At 41.5% G+C, this 18,522-nt stretch overlaps 1 non-coding gene across 1 annotated transcript; it reads right to left on the reverse strand.

Annotated features, from left to right (window-relative positions):
- Positions 1-12,702: 12,702 nt before the first annotated feature.
- Positions 12,703-12,892, reverse strand: LOC121105481. The gene has a single exon (XR_005838007.1). It is a non-coding gene; the product is annotated as a U2 spliceosomal RNA (small nuclear RNA).
- Between the last annotated feature and the right edge of the window lie 5,630 nt (positions 12,893-18,522).

The raw sequence follows: 18,522 nt of genomic DNA on the forward strand, positions 1-18,522 counted from the left end.
CGCGTGCAAGGCACTGTGGAGCTGTCAAAAGACTTTAAAATTTTGAATCTTAATACCACAAAGATTTTTTTTTTTTTTTAAAGATTTTATTCGACAGAGATAGAGACAGCCAGTGAGAGAGGGAACACAAGCAGGGGGAGTGGGAGAGGAAGAAGCAGGCTCATAGCAGAGGAGCCTGATGTGGGGCTCGATCCCATAACGCCAGGATCACGCCCTGAGCCGAAGGCAGACGCTTAACCGCTGTGCCACCCAGGCGCCCCTTAATACCACAAAGATTTTTTTTGAGTGCTTATTATTTGCTGTGGGAATATCAAAGAAGTAAACACATGGTTTCCAATCTCAAGAGAGACTTTCTTTTAAAAAAAAAAAAAGATTTTATTTATTTATTCGACAGAGATAGAGACAGCCAGCGAGAGAGGGAACAAAAGCAGGGGGAGTGGGAGAGGAAGAAGCAGGCTCATAGCGGAGGAGCCTGATGTGGGGCTCGATCCCATAACGCCGGGATCACGCCCTGAGCCGAAGGCAGACGCTTAACCGCTGTGCCACCCAGGCGCCCCTCAAGAGAGACTTTCAATCTTTGTAGGGAGATACAACTTTGTTCCATGAAACACATGCAAATAATACAAGCAAATTCCTGTTAGTTGTAGAGACAAGTGAAAGAGAAGTGGCATAGTGTAAAGGAAATAGCATTAAGCTAAGATTGGGGGTCTTGATCCCCCCATCTATCATTTACAGCTATATAACCCTGGATAGGTCACTTCATTATCTCCAGATTAAAAATCTGTTTCCTCATTTGGTAAAATATCATTTATTTATTTATTTATTTATTACTAAGTTTCCTTCCAACTCTTTGATTCTGTAAGGAAGTGCTATGGGATGACTGGAAAGGGAGCATTTATTGTGGTTTAGAGTTGCTGGAAGGAAGCTCATGGTGAAGGTGATAGCGAAGCTGAACTTGAACTGTGGGTGAGATTTTGGACAGCCAGAGAAGAGGCAGGAAGGCATTTAAGATATGGGGAACAGCATAAACAAAGGACAGGCAGAGACAGGATCGAGCAAGCATGCTTGTGAGGTGGACTAGACCAGGCTCTCTGGGGGAGAACGTTTGTTAGAGAGGATTGAGAAACAGCTTGGGTAGGTTGCCTAGGGCCAGGAAGGACTTAAGAGAGAGTACTGGAATCAGTGAAGCTATTTTGGGATACTTGCAAGAGGCAGGACAGAGGTAATAGGGACCAAGATTAGCTTTGCAGCAGTGAGAAGGCAGAGGAATGGTTGAAGAGAAATTTCCAAGATAAAATCAGAAAGCGGGCTTGGCTCTCCAGTCGGAAGGAAAGGGATGAGTCAAAGACACCTCTTACCTTTTAAACCAGAGAAAGCAAATAAACCCGGTTCTGACCCAGGCTCCAACACCTCGAGGAGAGAGAAGAGCCTGCCCCAGCAGCCGCTTCGTCCTGCCTCCCTGGTGACCTCGTGTTGAGGGCTGCTCTATTTCTTCTACACACCACATTCCTGGGCACTTTGGCTAAGAACAACTCAGATGCAGCTTTTCTTTTTTAATAAAAATTTTTAGTGTGCTTAAAAGTCGTTTGAGCCTATAATATGTTTTGAAACTTCCAAATTATCTTAATCAAGAAAGTACAGGAGCGGGGCGCCTGGGTGGCTCAGTTGTTAGGCATCTGCCTTAGGCTCAGGTCATGACCCCAGCATTCTGGAATCGAGCTCCGAGCTCCGTATTGGGCTCCCTGCTCTGCTGGGAGCCTGCTTCTCCCTCTCCCACTCCCCCTGCTTGAGTTTCCTCTCTTGCTGGCTGTCTCTCCGTCAAATAAATAAATAAAATCTTTAAAAAAAAAAAAAAGTACAGGAGCATCTGGCTGGTTTAGTCTGCAGAGCATGCAACTCTTGATCTCAGGGTGACAAATGCCAGCTCCACACTGGGCACAGAGTCTACTAAAAAAAGAAAAAGAGGGGTGCCTAGGTGGCTTAGTCGGTTAAGCATCTGCCTTTGGCTCAGCTCACAACCCGGGGTCCCCTGCTCGGTGGGGAGCCTGCTTCTCCCTCTGCCTGCCACTCCCCCTGCTTGTGAGCTCTTGCTCTGTTGAAATAAATAAACAAAATCTTTAAAAAAGAAAACAAGAAAAGAACTAGAATGTTCTCCAGTTCCTTAAGAAATTAAAAGTTATATCAAATCAGTGGTATCCAAATTTAAAGATCTGGAAGTATATGATCATTAATTTTATATATAGAGATAGAATTTAAATGGTATTCCAAACATAGTTTGCCTCAGGAAGGGGATCTGGGTGGCTAATTGTGAAAGGAAGACATATGATTTATTCCAAATAAAATACCTAAAATTAAACGTCTAAATTAGGGGCGCCTGGGTGGCTCAGTCGTTAAGCATCTGCCTTCGGCTCAGGGAGTGATCCCGGCGTTCTGGGATCTAGCCCCACATCAGGCTCCTCTGCTGGGAGCCTGCTTCTTCCTCTCCCACTCCCCCTGCTTGTGTTCCCTCTCTCGCTGCCTGTCTCTCTCTGTCAAATAAATAAATAAAATCTTAAAAAAAAAAAAAAAGAAATGTTGAGTTCTACTTCCCCATTTGTTATTCACTAAGCAAGGGACCTTAAGCAAATCAACTCACTTTCTGAATCTTGGTTTCCCCGTGTGCAAAATGAGAGGGTTGGACTATACTCCTTTTAAAGGTTTCCCTTTCTATAGACATCAGAAAGTTGTTTTTTGTGTGTTGGTCCTAAGATTAGCAGATGCTGAAAAACAAAACTGTAGTTAGGTTAGGGTGAAGGACCTTAACGGTTGCTCTCCTAATTTTAATCAGTTTAGATGATACACGTTCAGATTTTTTTGTCTTGGTTATTTGCTCTTCATATGTTCTAGAAACATTCCATTCATAATATTTTGAGAATGTATACATCCAAATGAAAATATGTGTGTATGTATTGTCAAAATATTACTCAAAGGAACATTTCGAAAATCATACTGAATTTTTCAGATACTACATTGATACCTTAACAGAACATTCCTCTTTAAAATGAATTGACAGGGTGCCTGGACGGCTCAGTCAGTTAAGCGACTGCCTTTGGCTCAAGTCATGATCCCGGAGTCCGAGGACTGAGTCCCACATCAGGCTCCCTGCTCAGTGGGGAGTCTGCTTCTCCCTCTGACCCCCCAATCTCATGCTCTCTCTCTCTCTCAAATAAATAAATAGAATCTTAAAAAAATAAAATAAAATGAATTGACGAAAATGAAAGAATAGAGATCTGTAAGAGCATCTGTAAGAGATATTATTTTCTTTACAAACTGCCTTGCTTCTGTACACAGCCAAAGCAGAGCTGAGGCAAACTTTCAAAGTGGGTAAGTATATTTCTGACACGTCTTACGTCTACTTTCTTTTAAACTCTTCTCTATTCTCCGAGCCCTCAATATCTTCAAATTGTTCTATTTCCACCCTGGGTGAGAGAGACAGTATATTACGAGGCAATTCATACTATTATAGTAGCAACTTCTTGTTTTATCCCTTCATTTCCATTTTAAAAGGGTAGCTCCTTGAAAGAATAATTCTTAACCCTCAAAATGATTTTCTATTCTATAGTGAATAGAATTGCAGTCTTCTTGACACCCAGAGGTATCTGAGAGTTGTTTGTCTGTGTGTCTGTTTGTAGAGGGAAGAGAGGTCCTGGTATCCCTGAAATCCCACTATTATGGTCACCCCCTCTTGTCCAACAGAAGCCCAGCATTTTAGAGACTTTGGGCCTAGGAATAGTTTTTGCTATTTTAGACTGAATGGTGTTTGTTAGAACATAGCATACATACTATTTTTGTTTCTCAATTATATCTGAAAGAGTGAAATAGGTAATCAAAAAAATGAAACAACAGGCCATAAGGGATCAATCCTCTTTTCTTTTTTTCCTTTTTTTTTTTAAGATTTTATTTATTTATTTGACGGAGTGTGAGAGAGAGCACAAGCAGGGGAAACAGTAGAGGGAGAGGGAGAAGAAGGCTCCCCGGTGAGCAGGGTGCCTGATGCAGGGCTTGATCTCAGGACCTGATGGGATCAAATGACCTGAGCCGAAGGCAGATGCTTAACCACGGCGCCCCTCAAGCCTCTTTTCTGAAGGAGCAAAGCAAAGTTACATGGTTTTAGACAATTGTAAGAATAAATCACATTAGTAAATTTCTTATATGTGGGGAATGCTCCCCCACCCACACACAGAATTCATAAACTGCGAATAAGAAGTGTGTCACCAAGGGTGCCTGGGTGGCTCAGTCAGTTAAGCATCCAACTCGATTTTGGCTCAGGTCATGATCTCAGGGTCGTGGGATTGAGCCCCATGTCGACTCTGTGCTCAGTGGGGAGTCTGCTTGAGAGTCTCACTCTCTCTCACTCTCCCTCTGCCCCTCCTTCTCTCTCTCTCTCTCAAATAAATAATAATAAATAAACCTTAAAAAAAAGAAATATGTCAAAGGAAGTTAGGCTTGATATTCTATCTAACGGAAAGCAATTGATATAGAGCTTCCCTGGCCTGTTGCATAAAACCAGGTCAGGAAAATGCTACAAACTGAAGGAAAGTCTACTTAAAAGTGGGGCACACATCACTGGTGAGGAAAAGAAAGGAGGAAATAGTCATGGATCCGTGTCTTTCCTGGACCAGCTCTGAGCAGGCCTGTTATGGAGGATGGAAAACCATGGCTGGGGGACCAGCTGCCCAGGACAACCAACCAGAGCTCACATACTCTTAAGACTGTGGCTGATAACCTTAGGAACTGGGCACGGGGAAGAAAGAGGTGCCCCCTCTCTTCCCTCACAAACTGCAGGAGACTTCCTTTTTCTTTCCACTCTATTCCATATTTCCTACTAAAGCCAGACCCAACGAGAAACCTGTATTTTCATTTCAGCTGATTTTCTCTTCCTAGGGGACTTGAGAGCACAGGCTGAAGCCCAACTTTCTGATCCCTGGAGAACAACCGTCAAGCAGGAGAAAAGGTATGATAGTAAACTTTAGGACTTTGCCTCTGTCAAAATTAGAATAGAACTGAAATTATGTCAGGAATTTGGGGATATCCTCCAGTGAATAAACAGGTTCTTCAGACCTAAAGCTATTTGATTCAGTTCAGTTCAATTGAATTAATTCTCCTCAAAAAACATATAAACACCTACCGTGCGCGAGGAACTGTATTAATTTTAAGGAACACAGACGTACGTCAGTTATGGACACTGTCCTCAAACAGCGTGGAAAATCAGTAGAAGACAGACACGTAATTCAAATGAACTATAAAGGGTTCTCAGTACTAAGGCAAGTAGAGGGTACGATGCTGTACCAAGAAATAAATCTAGTAAGCAATAAGAAAGGCATTTCACTAAGGGTCAGAGTTTACTGCCAGTTCAGCACAGTTGCATGCTATTTGGAAATTACAGGATCTTCCCATCTCAGAGTGGTTTTGTGGTTAGTGATATGATCTAGAAACAAATACCTTCATATGTCCCTGATCCGAATTCACAGACCACCATCTGCATTCCCTGAAATCAGACTCCTACATTGTAGAGTCTAGAAACAAACGTTTTCCAGGTGATCTAGACTGTTGCTGTGGAATAGAAATGCTTTATTAAAGAATAGCTCCGAATTGGACAAACTCTTCGAGCTACGGCCAGCCTTCTGTCTAGGGGGTCGTGGTTGATGACAAGGGGCAGGCACGGGTGGTTTGTACTGGAGAGCTATGGTGGGGTCCCATCCAGCGTGCAGGCTCTGGAGCAGCTTGCCTGGGTTGAAACTTGGCTTCACCACTTACCTTCCTGTTCTGTAATTGGAGCAAATCACTTAACTCCTCTGTGCTTCAAATTCCTCAAGGTCCATGATGAGTATCTCAAGTATCTTAAGGCCCATGATGAAAGGGGAGGAAAGAACTTTTTTAAATGCCTCCTATGTGCTGCTTGAGTGAAGGGTATTATGTTCCATTTTACATAAGAAGAAATTAAGGCTCAAAGAGGTTAAATAATTTTTTCAAGAATACACAACCAGGGACGCCTGGGTGGCTCAGATGGTTAAGTGTCTGCTTCGGCTCAGGTTCATGATCCCAGGGTCCTGGAATCAAGTCCTGCTTCGGGCTCCTTGCTCAGCGGGGAGCCTGCTTCTCCCTCTGCCTGCCGCTCCTCCCCGCTGCTTTTCTCTGGGAAAAAAAAAAAATCTTGAAAAAAAAAAAAAGAGCATACAACCAGCAGAATAGGCAAAACTATAGAGACAGAAAGATGAGTGGCTGCCTAGGGTGGGGGTGAGGGGGTGAGGGGAGAGGTTTGGGGAAAAGTGGAGAGACTGTTAACAGGCATGAGATTTCTTGCAGGGATGATGAAAATGTTCTAAAATTGATTTTGGTGATGGTTCCACACATGTGACTATAATCAAACCATTTAATTGTACACTTTAAATACATGAATTGTATGGTATGTAAATTATGTCTTAATAAAGTGGTTAAGAAAAAAGAGTGCACAGCCAAGAAGCATTAAAGTCTAATTCAGACTTGGCCAGGAGGATGACTTCAAGGCCAGCTCTTTTTATTACATCACACCATCGCTCACAGAGAACTTGGTGCATGGACATTCTCCTCACATAGGGCGCTGTGCACAAAAAATTTCCTTAACTCTGGAGATGGGACATAGGACCACACCTAGATGCCTAAGGAGATGGAAGGCATGGATCATCAGCCCTCTTGCCTCTCAGGGTTTTCTCAGAAACACCTAGGAGACTGGGCCCCACCCCAATCCCACCTCTGGAAGGGGCTCAGCATACAGGCGGTAAAGGCAGGTTCCCTGAGAGGCTCCTGGAAAACAGGAAGCAGGCGTGGAAGTGAGTTCGCTATTGTAAGCTCAGAGCCCGTGTGCTGTCTGTTGACTCTGATAGTTTTGAGTTTCCCTTGTTTATTTTCCTTTGTGCTTCCCTGAATTTTTAGGAAAGTTCCTTTGGCAAATTCCCACTAGCCCTGAACTATGTTAAGGAGAGAAAGGAAGGAGCCTTGGAGTTTTTCCACACTTGGACCAGAGGGGAAAAGGCAGGAGGCTTGCTACCACCGTCTCAAGTCCTTGCAGACAACCCAGGCGACCAGAATCAGCACGACCCGGATCTAGCCCCTCAGGTGTACCGATGAAGAGCGGAGTTCAAGTACACTGGGGACGCTTCTGTGGCCTCACCACCGTGTCTGCTCTGTGAAGAGGGAGGAGACGCTCAGGTGGCTCCCTTAATGACATGGGCCCTGCAGCAGAATGGCGGTCATCGTTGCTGCATTGGCAAATTCATTCCCTTAGCACAGGAGAATGAAGTAGAGTTCAGTGTTATTCAATTTGTTTGATTAAGGAGAGGGAATTTGGAAGTTAGTATTATGTTAAAACCAGAACTAACAATACCAGTACTTTAAATGCTATTTAGTTAGTAATTATTTTTTTGCACCTTAAAAAAAAAAAAAAAGCTTACGACAGACCTTTCTTTTTAAAAGAAAAAAAGATTTTATTTATTTATTTGAGAGAGAGAGAGAGCATGAGCAGTGGGGAGAGGCAGAGGGAGAGGGAGAAGCAGACGCCCCGCTGAGCAAGGAGCCCAGTGCGGGACCCAAAACTTGAGCCAAGGCAGATGCTTAACCAACTGAGCCACCCAGGTGCCCCTCAACAGACATGTTCTTGAAAGAGTTGTGTAGGAGTCAATCATATATTAAACATTTGAGAAAAAGATGCTGAAATGTAAAGAAATGTTGCAGTTAATTGTTTTGATGAAAATAATCTCCAGTTGTAATTTTTTCTTTACACTTCTATTTTCCAAATGTTTCACAAATAAGCATAAATTTCACAATAGGGAAATATTACTTGTAAGCTTAAAAATTAAAAGAACAGCTCTAGTTTTTGAATTTTCAACTTTCCTAATCTTTTTAAATAGGCATGTATTTTTCTTCTCATAAAATATTTAAAAAATCTCCCCAAACTTAAATCTTTTATAAACTTGAATTTTTAAAAATGAATTCAAGGTGAACCATGTATTAGATGTTCCTGTTTATCTCTAGATAGCCTAATATTCAACACTGACACTGTCAGTCAGTACCATCCAGGTGTCTGAGTGTGGCCAGTGAGTCTTGACCATCCTTTCGAGGCTGGAAACAAGTCAAGACTGACAGCCCTTTGGTTCCTGGATTCAGCCAATACTAAAGCCTGAATCAATGTTGGTAGCTCTCTGTAAGCTAGCCTTTTCAGCTCTGGAGAAGTCCGACAGAGCTGGCCAAAGATGCCCTCCGCTATGGTGTGACTGGAGCCAAGCCGGTTTGGTGCTTCTGTGACTCAGTGTTACGGAATGTTGTCACAAGCAGAGCTGCTGCGCCCAGCTCGCTCCGCTGTGGTCCTGTTTACTACACAGCAGTTGTTCGAATGCATTCCTCTTAGTCATCCTCTTGAGGACTTGCTCAGCGAACGGGGTTGCAAAAGAGCTGCTCCTGTGCAGGGAAACCAGTTATGTTCTCGGACTTTCTGCCGGTGATCTTGTCTTGTTCTTTGAGTAAGTATGACTCAAGAGTGAAGTCGATGAAACTGTTAAGAAATTACATACGAAGTCCAAGGAAGGCAGAAGTCATACAAACAGAAAGCCTCATAAAACCTTAGCTTAGCAATGTAGGTCTTTAACATATTTTGAAATTATATGTCAGCTGTGGTGACGTCTTGCACACTGTACCTGCCGGCTCCCCAAAAGGCAACATGGGCCTTCCTCAGCATGTTTGCTCTTAGATTTTTGCTGCAATCTTGGGCCCTAATTAAGTGGGAGGGCTGTTCTTCAGATCTGAATTGCTTACTAATATCCTTAGATTTATGGAGGGTTTTCCTGGCTTATCTTGTCATATCCCCTGTATATTTTATTGTTAGTCTGGCCCGACTTTTCTCCTTCCCTCCTTTCTTTCTTTCTTTCTTTCTTTCTTTCTTTCTTTCTTTCTTTCTTTCCTTTTTTTTTTTTTTAAGATTTTATTTATTTATTTGAGCAGGGGGCCCAATGCAGGGCTCGATCCCAGGGATCATGACCTTAGGATCATGACCTGAGCGGAAGGCAGACACTTAACTGACTGAGCCACACAGGTGCCCCTGGCCTGACTTTTCAAAACAGAGTGCTAATGTCTGATAATTAGACACTGAAAGCTTGACTAAGTGTGGTATAATGGAAAGAATAACAAAATGGGAATTAAGAAGCCAGGATTTTTGGCTCAACTTTTCCCCCAATATTTTATTATGAAAAATTTCAAACATACAGAAAACATAGTTGAAAGAATTGTATGGTGACCATGTATATACCTGTTACCTAAATATATATATTCTACAGTTAACACTTTCATTTTATTTGCTTTTTCATTTACCTATCCATCTAACCATGTATTGATTGATCTTATATCTTTTTTACTTAAAAAAATTTTTTTAAAGATTTTATTTACTTATTTGACAGAGAGAGAGACAGCCTAGAGAGGGAACACAAGCAGGGGGAGTGGGAGAGGAAGAAGTAGGCCTCCCGCTGAGCAGGGAGCCTGACCAACACAGGGCTCAATCCTAGGACCCTGGGACCATGACCAGAGCGGAAGGCAGACGCCTAACGACTGAGCCTTCCAGGCGCCCCGATCGATCTTATTCTTTTATACATTTCAAAGTAAGTTGCAGACATCGTACACCTCACCTCTAAACACTTCAACCTGCATATTAATAACTAGAGTTCAATCGCTGTTTATGATTCTTTTTATTGAGGTAAAATTTATATACAGTGAAATAAACAAATCTTAAGTGTTCTATCCAATGAGCTTTGACAAATGACACCCCTGTAACTGAAACTTCTAACAAGAATGTAGAATATTACTTTTATCCCAGAAAGTTCCCTCAAACCCTTTCTAGTCAATCTGAATGTCCGCCCTCCCAGAAGCAACTGCTATTCTGATTTCTTGTCAACACAGATAAATTCCGTCTGTCTAGAACATCTAAATGGACTCAGACTGTATGTATATTTGTGTAAGGCTTCTTTCATTCAGCATGATGTTTTTGAAATTCATTCATTCATTCATTTATGTTGTTACATATTTGTTTCAGTTTACTCTAGTTTCTATATTCATTCTCCTGTGGATGGATATTTAGGTTATTTCCAGTTTGGGGCCATTATGAGTAAAACTGCTGTGAGCATTCTGGTACAAATTTTTTTTGTGTACATATACTTTCGTTCATCTTGGGATTATAAACGAGACATTGTTAAATGCCCGTTAAAACTTTTTCCACTGTAATGATACCGTTTAACACTCCTGGCACTGGCGGTATCTGAGAGCTCTAGTGGCTCCAAGTCCTCATCAACATTTGATGTTGTCAACCTTTTTAACTGGATAGGTGCATAATGGTATTGGATTATGGTATTAATGTGCATTTCCCTAATGATTAATGATTTTGAGCATCTTTTCCTGTGTTTGTCTCTTTTATCTCTTTCTTTGTGAGGTTTCCCTTCAAATATTTTACCCAGTTTTTAATTAGATTGTTTGTTGCTTATTGAGTCATAGGCATTCTTTATACGTTCTGGGTACAAGTCCTTTGTCATATATATAAATATATATTTTTGTATATGTCATATATACAACTTTTTATTTTGAAATAAGTTCAGACTTCCAAAATGTCACAAAATGGCATTGAGAATTCCTGTATACACTTTACCATATTCCCCATGTTAACGGTTTACCCTACTGCTTTATCAGTTATTCTCTCTATATATATATACACATACATATATACATATATAAGTACAGATAGATGGATAGATATAATAACCTCTGATACGTTTGAGAATAAATTGTAGACACGATGCCTTTTTACCTCTACGTTCTTCAGTGTGCGTTTACTCTTTTTTTACAAGAACATAATCTTATATAACAACAGTACAATGATAAAATTTAGGAAATTAATATTGGTATACTATTACCTAAACTTTGACCCTACTCAAATTTTACCAATCATCCCATTAATATCCTTTATTCTATCTGAGGTCACATATTTCATTCAGTTATGATGTCTCTTTAGTCTCCTGTAATCTGGAACAGTTTCTCAATGTTTTTTTGTCTTTTATAACCTTGACACTTTTCAAGAGTACAGGCTAGGTATTTTATAGAATTTCCCTCATTTGGGGTTTGTTTGATGTTTAGATTGAGGTTATGTATTTTTTGGCAGGAATACCACAGGAGGAAGGTTGGATCCTTCTACTGCATCCTATCAGGCGGTAAGTGATATGCATTTGTGCCCTTATGGTATGGTAAGGTAATGTTAACTTTGATCGTTCAGTTAGAGTAAAATCTGCCATATTTCTCCACTGCGAAGTTACTATTTTTCCCATTGATGTATGTTTTGCAGATTATTTTTTCAGTATGTGGCTTGTTTATTCTTTTCTTAACGGTATCTTTTGATGAGCAAGAGTTTTAAATTTTTATGAAGTTGAATTTGTCGATTTTTTATAGTTGTTGCTTTTTGTATGCTAAGAAATATTTATCTACCTTCAAGTCACAAAGATATCCTTTTGTGGTTTTTTTCTAGAAGCTTTATAGTTTTTTTTTTTTATGATTTATTTATTTGAGAGAGAAAGATAGCGAGAGCAAGCACAAGGGGTGGGAAGGGGCAGAGGGAGAGAATCCTCAAGCAGACTCCCTGCTGAGCACCGAGCGGGACTCTGGACTTGATCCCAGGATGCTGAGGTCATGATCTGAGATGAAATCAAGTCAGATGCTTAACCAACTGAGCCACCCAGGCACTGCTATAGTTTTATTTTTTATCTTTTGGTCTCTAATCCATCTCAAATTAGTCTTTATGAATGGTGTGAGGTAGGGGTCAGGTTCATTTTTTTCCCCTATGGATATCTAGTTGTTCCGGCACCATTTGTTGAAAATAATTGCCTAATTGGATTGCTGTGGCACCTTCATTGAAAATCAAATAACTGCATACATACGGGCCTAGTTTTGAACTCTCTATTTTCTTTCTTTGTTATATTTAATTATCCTTGTGTCTAGGCCCCATTTTTAAACTAATTTTAAAACTGGTCAATCCAGCATAATCTCTCTGGGCCTCAGTTCCTCATTTACACAATGAATTATTGCAGCTACCTGATTTGTGAAGCTTCACATCTATAAAACCCTTGATTCTCAGCACTGCACCATCCTATTTGTGCCAATAATTTTTTATATTGATTCTATAGCTTGCTGGTTTCAAAAGAAGTTTTATCAGTGTAAGGATCTGTGTGAATTCCCTCTCTCTCCCATAACTGTTGTCTCATTTCTGCTTCCTAATTTCAGAAAAGTGGTTTGCATTGTTTAATATTGACTAGAACTAGTAACAGACCCTGCAGTGTCTGCTCGTTTCTCTGGTAAATATGTCTTATAAACAGAGACACCTGCCACAAGTTAGGACCAGCTATGACAATTGGGTATTCTATACATAGGGTAACCACATAATTTATCATGCAAATGAGGGCACTTTTGAGACTGAAAGGGATAAAAATGATAATTGTACAATCTTATATATTAATAATTACATTCTATATTATATATTAATTCTATATTTATATTAATTCTATATTTTATCAACTATATTTTTATTATATGTTAATCACATTTTATAATATATTACCTATAGTGTGATTATATGATTATATGATTATTATTATTTTGTCCCCGAGGCGGGGCACCATTCCTGGAAGTACCACAATATCTGGTCGATGTGTGGAGTGGATGGAACAAGCTCCTTTTCAATCTCCCTTCTCCAAAAATCCATTCAATATGTTGTCCTTGGATAGCGGATGTATCAGATATTAAACTGATAAGAACGGATATTACACCTGATCTTAGCCAAAGGCCGAGAAGCGATGAAACGGGTAATTATTAATAACTGTGTCAGGACAACAGGTGTAAACCAGGAGTGCCCTGGAATGTATAGTAGCCCTGTCAATAAACCTCTTAGAACTCAGAGTCATTCACTGAATAGCTATTTTTCAAATGCCTGAGTGCCAAGCTCTGTATTAGGTGCTGCAGAGTCTAAGACAAACTGCGATTCCTGCCCTAAGGAGCTGTCAGTATAGCTAGGGAAGCAGACAACAACAACAACACCACCAACAACAACAGCAGGCAACTATAGTGAGGTATTGAAGTTCCATGACAGATGTTCGCCCAGGGTTCCTTGGAAGGCAGGCAGGAAAGATCCTTGAGCCTGGGACGCCTGGTGGCTCAGTTGGTTAAGCGTCTGCCTTCAGCTCAGGTCATGATCCCAGGGTCTTGGGATTGAGTCCCACAACAGGCTCCCTGCTCAGCGGGGAGTCTGCTGCTCCCCCTGCCCTCTCTCTCTGACAAATAAATAAATAAAATCTTTAAAAAAGAAACTTGGCTAAGTTTTTATTCTTTTTTTTTTTAATTTTTTAAAGATTTGTTTATTTATTTGAGGGAGGAAGGGGCAGAGGAAGAGAATCTTCAAGCAGACTCCCCGCTGAGTGCAGAGCCCACCTCAGGGCTCAGGGCTCCATCTCTGGATCCTGAGATCATGACCTGAGCCGAAACCGAGTCAGATGCTTAACTGACTGTGCCACCCAGGTGCCCCTTGAGCTAAGTTTTTAAACAACAAAGTGTTACCAAAGGGTTTGAGGGAGGTGACAGGCGGCATGTTGTAGAAGGTTTTCAGTACCAGATGAGCAACTGGAACAATGAAAATAAAAGTATTAATAACAAGTTAGATTTGCATAGCCTTTTATAAAGTTGTCAAAAACTGGGTTGCTTGTCTGGAAGAAAATAGAGAAACAGCAGTGTCAACGTAGCCAGAGGAAATGAGAATAGCAATCCATAAAAGAAATGAGCGTTCAGCTCGTCCTGCAGTTTCCATGGAGGCCAATCAGCAGCTGATCCAAGGGCTCTGCTCCCCACCCACTTCTCTTTCTGCATTCCCCCTGGATGACCTCCTCCACTCCCAAAGTTTCAAAGGATGGTTCCTTGTCGGTACCTCTTCAATGGGAATGCTAGTCCTGGGCTTTCTGCTGACCTGCAGGTCTAAATATTCCTTCTCATTGACTGACATTTCTCTCCCTCCCCGGATCTGCTCTTCTCCGGTGTTCTGTATTCTACAGAATGACCTCCCTGCCACCCTACTGCTTACATATCAGAAACCTAGGGATCATCCTATAAATCCCCTTCTTAGCTCCATATTCTTCTGATTCTCCCTTTCTTTATATCTCTAGAACCCTTCCCCTCCATTCCCATCTTGGTTGTGGCTCTTGTCCCTTGCAGTCTGGATTCTGCCAAGCCTCCTAACTCTTCTGCTTGTCACCAGTCTGGCCCCCATCCAAACTATCCTCCCTCCTGTAGCCAAAGTGAGTTTCTAAAATGCACATCTAAGCACCTCACTTCCCTGCTTGAAACCTTTCAGTGACTCCCCATGCTGCTTAACGATCACGTCCTTGAGCCTGGTCACTGAGACCCTTGTCAGTCAGATCCATGACGGTTTCTCTGGCCCTGCTGCACATGCCTCCTTCACCCAGCTTTCACTAGGCTGGCCATTCTGAACCGCTCACACACCTCCGGGCCACTACACTGGCTCTTCCCTTTCCCGTCTCACCCATCCTCCCGGCTCTGATTGGCCTTCAGAAGCCTTTCCCCTAAGTTTCAAGAACACAGCTTTTTCACAGCACATTTCAATGTCTGTCACGCCCACCAAATTAGTGTTGCTAGGCCTGGGCTCTATTAACACTTTGGACCTCTTCTTTCTTGTGTCCCCAGACACTGTCAGATGTCCCCTGGAGAGTAAAGCTGCCCCAGCTGAGCACTACTGTACCAGACTGTGAGCTCCTTCAGGGCAGAAACCATGTCTTATTTGATTTACATTCCTAGTACTTACCATGGTGCCTAAGAAGCAGGGGCTATTCAACTAATATTTATGTAATGAATGAAAGAAAGAAGAAATGGGGCACCTGGGTGGCTCAGTCAGTTAAGCAACTGCCTTTGGCTCAGGTCATGATCCCAGGATCCTGGAATCAAGCCCCACGTCGGGCTCCCTGCTCTACTTCTCCCTCTCCCTCTGCTTGCCGCTCTGCCTACTTGTGCTCTCTCTCTCTGTCAAATAAATAAATAAGTAAATAATCTTAAAGAAAAAAAGAAGAAATGAATGTCCTTCTCATTGATGTTGGTGGGACAGTTAAACAGTGCGAGCTCAAGGGAAGAGAACTTAGCAGTATCTGTACCAATTACAAATTAAGACATCCGTGGATCCAATAATCTTTCTTGGAGGGCTTTTACAGCTATATGCATACATGTGTAAAATGATAAACATTTCACATTATTTATTGAAGCTTTGTTTTAATAACAAAAGACTAGAAGCCTAGTTGTCCACTAGCGAGACACTCTAAATAAATCATGGTCCTTTATACAACAGAACACTATGCAACAGTGAAATAGAATGAAAAACCCTACGTATACTGATATGGAAAGACCTCCAAGATGCATTAGGAAATTTTAAACAGCAAAGTGGAGAATGGGCTATTTGTGTTAAAAGGGAGAATAAGAGTATATAAGTACAAAGTACTTATTTTTGTATATGCAGGAAGAAACTGGAGAGATACACAAGATACTAGTAGTGTGTGTATGTGTACGTGTGTGTTGGGGTGAGGGTGGGAACTAGGCAGTGGAAAGGCAAAAGGTAGGAGGAAGATTTTTCACTATGTACTTATTTATGCTTTGCGATTTTGAAATAGTTATTTTTATAACAAAGGCAGAAAATTGTAATGGAATATATAGGTAATAAAGTACACAAAACTTGAACTAATAACTGGTTAATTCAACAGATAAAATGTCATTATAATAACTATTGCTGCAAAGCAGAGTTCTATGTTAAAATATATAATAAAGCCCTTTGCAGGGGTCCTGGCTGGCTCAGTCGGTGGAGCATATAGCACTGGATCAGGGTTGAGAGTTCGAGCCCCGTGTTGGGTGTAGAGACTACTTAAAAATAAAATCTTTAAAACAAAACAAAAAACCCCACCCTTTTTCAAATCCATGCTCATTCATGTCTCATGTAAAAATACTGGTTTCACTTAGTTATAGTAAAATTCCCTCTAAAGAAAGCTTGTGTGCAACAAATGTTTTGTCTAGTCCAACATAGCAGTCAATAGGCTATTTTCTCTTTCTTTCTTTCTTTTTCCCAGGTACACTTTCAAGTAGCCATTCCCCTGGCATCTCCTGAGAAACTAGCAGGTGCTGAACACAGCAGTAGATATTCTGAGGGATATGAAATGAACAAGACACATTCCCTGATTTTGAGTGGTTTATAACCTAATCACAGGGTACATATCCTTGCATCTGGAGCCTTCTCTTGAGCTTTTGTTCAAATGCCACCCCATACCGTGACCCCACTTTCTAGAATAGCCACCATGGCCTCTCCATTCCCTTCCACTCACTTATTTTCCTTTACACCACTATTACCATCTGACAAATGACAGATGCATTTGAAAATTGGTCGTGTTGTCCAGCTAGAACAGCACCTGCTCCAAAACAGGCCCTCAAATGAGCAAATGAATGAATTAGGAAGAAAGGAATGGCAGCAGCGTCCTACGCTACAGGGTGTGGTGTAAACAACACATGGGGTCAAATAGGACGTGTGCACTTGAAGAATCGGAGAGACATACGAATTTGAGATGGAGAAGGTTGAAAAGTCATAATGAAGTATAGATCAGAGGTCTCACATGCTTTATGTTGGTCAGAAATCATCCTTTTTTTTCATAGTCTTTCCTTTTTTAAAAGATTTTATTTATTTATTTGAGAGAGAAAGCACACGAGAGACACAATGAGCCAAGGGGAGGGGAGGAGAGGGACAGAGGGAGAGGGAGAAGCAGACTCCCCGCTAAGCAGGAGTTGATTCTCCTGGACCAGGACCAACTGAGCCACCCAGGAGCCCTGGTCAGAAATCCTCCTTAACTAGCTCATAGAAGGCTAGGTGGGGTCCGCCCGACAAACTGAAGGTGTACCTGAATTCTGCACAGAGATAATTGACTGGAATCAAAAATCCAAGCCAGCGCCCCAGTATATATTTACCTACAAACTCAACTGTCTTCAATTGTCTTTGTAGGATAATGCTCTGTTATTCTAATGGGAAATAGAACTCTCAGTGCTACTTAAGCTCTATTTCAATTCTCTTGATTATAAGATCCCTTTCCCCACCTTTTTTGGTCTTAGCCAAAAAGGAGAGTTGAAGCTTTCATTAAGTTACTCTGGCCTTTTATTAAAGGCTCCTTGGTAGACAGTTGGGGTTAGGCTCGCATTCTTTTCCAGCCACCTGAATGGCAGGTCGAATGGGCTTAATGGATCTCAGATGATGACAGAAAAGGCTAGTGACTAATGCATTTAGCCACCTTGTTTCCAGAACAATCACCTGAGTGAAAACCTTCTTGTCATCCTCGATCAACCTTGTGAAAGGGATTTGGGCTGGTATCCATCTGGTGCAGAGTATGTGCTTGCACATACATGACGTCGTGAAATCGGAGCCGCATTTTAGAATATTCCTTCCAGGTCTTGCTTCACGGTAATGATTCTCATTCTCCGTGATCTGTCATCAACACTGGCACTTTTGACCACCTTCTCCCTGAAACGCCTACATCCCTTGATTTCAGTGACATAACCCTATACCACTGCTTTCAAGGCAAAACAAATTGAGGTTAAGAACTCACACTGGGCGGGGGTGTCTAGGTGGCTCAGCTGGTTAAGCATCTGCCTTCAGCTCAGGTCATGATCTCAGGGTCCTGGGATTGAGTCCAGCTTCCTGCTCAGCAGAGTCTACTCCCTCCGTCCCTCCCCTCCCCTCTGCTCATACCCTCTGGCGTTCAAGTGCACTCTCTTTCAAGTAAATAAATAAAATCTTTTAAAAAAACAGAAAACAAAAAACAAGAACTTGCACTGGGAAGAGCCTGGCTGGCTCACTCAGTAGAGCATGCAACTCTTGATCTTGGGGTCTTGAGTTTGAGCCCCATGTTGGGTGTAGAGATTACTTGAAAAATAAAAAAAAAATTTTAAAATAAGAGAACATACGTGGAGTCAGACTGCTGGGGTTTGACTCTGGGCTCTGTGCCTTGCTGGGTGAGCTCAGGCAAATTGCTTAAGCTCTCTGACTCTCAGTGTCTTCAAGTGATAGTACTTACATCATTAAATCATTGTGAGAATTAAATGAGTGAATAAATTTTAAACACTTAGAATTGTACCTGGAACATAATAAGCACTTAATTAGTTGTCCTTATTTTATATTGGAGTTCTCTCTGTCTCCTTCTCTGGTTCCTCTTCCAGTTCCCTGAATGTGACTGACTCAAAATTTGCCTTTTTATCTTTTCCTCTCTACAAATTTTTTTTTTTTTTTTTAGGTATGTAATCATTTCTATGGGAAGGATTGAATGGGAAGGACTGTGAGTTCTATGTTGGCCCTGATTTTCCTCCTGAGCTCCAGCCATACTTTTAGGGCCCACCAGATACTCACTT

The sequence above is a fragment of the Ursus maritimus genome, unplaced genomic scaffold, assembly GCF_017311325.1.
Source record: "Ursus maritimus isolate PB19 unplaced genomic scaffold, ASM1731132v1 scaffold_26, whole genome shotgun sequence".
Taxonomy (NCBI): Eukaryota; Metazoa; Chordata; class Mammalia; order Carnivora; family Ursidae; genus Ursus; species Ursus maritimus.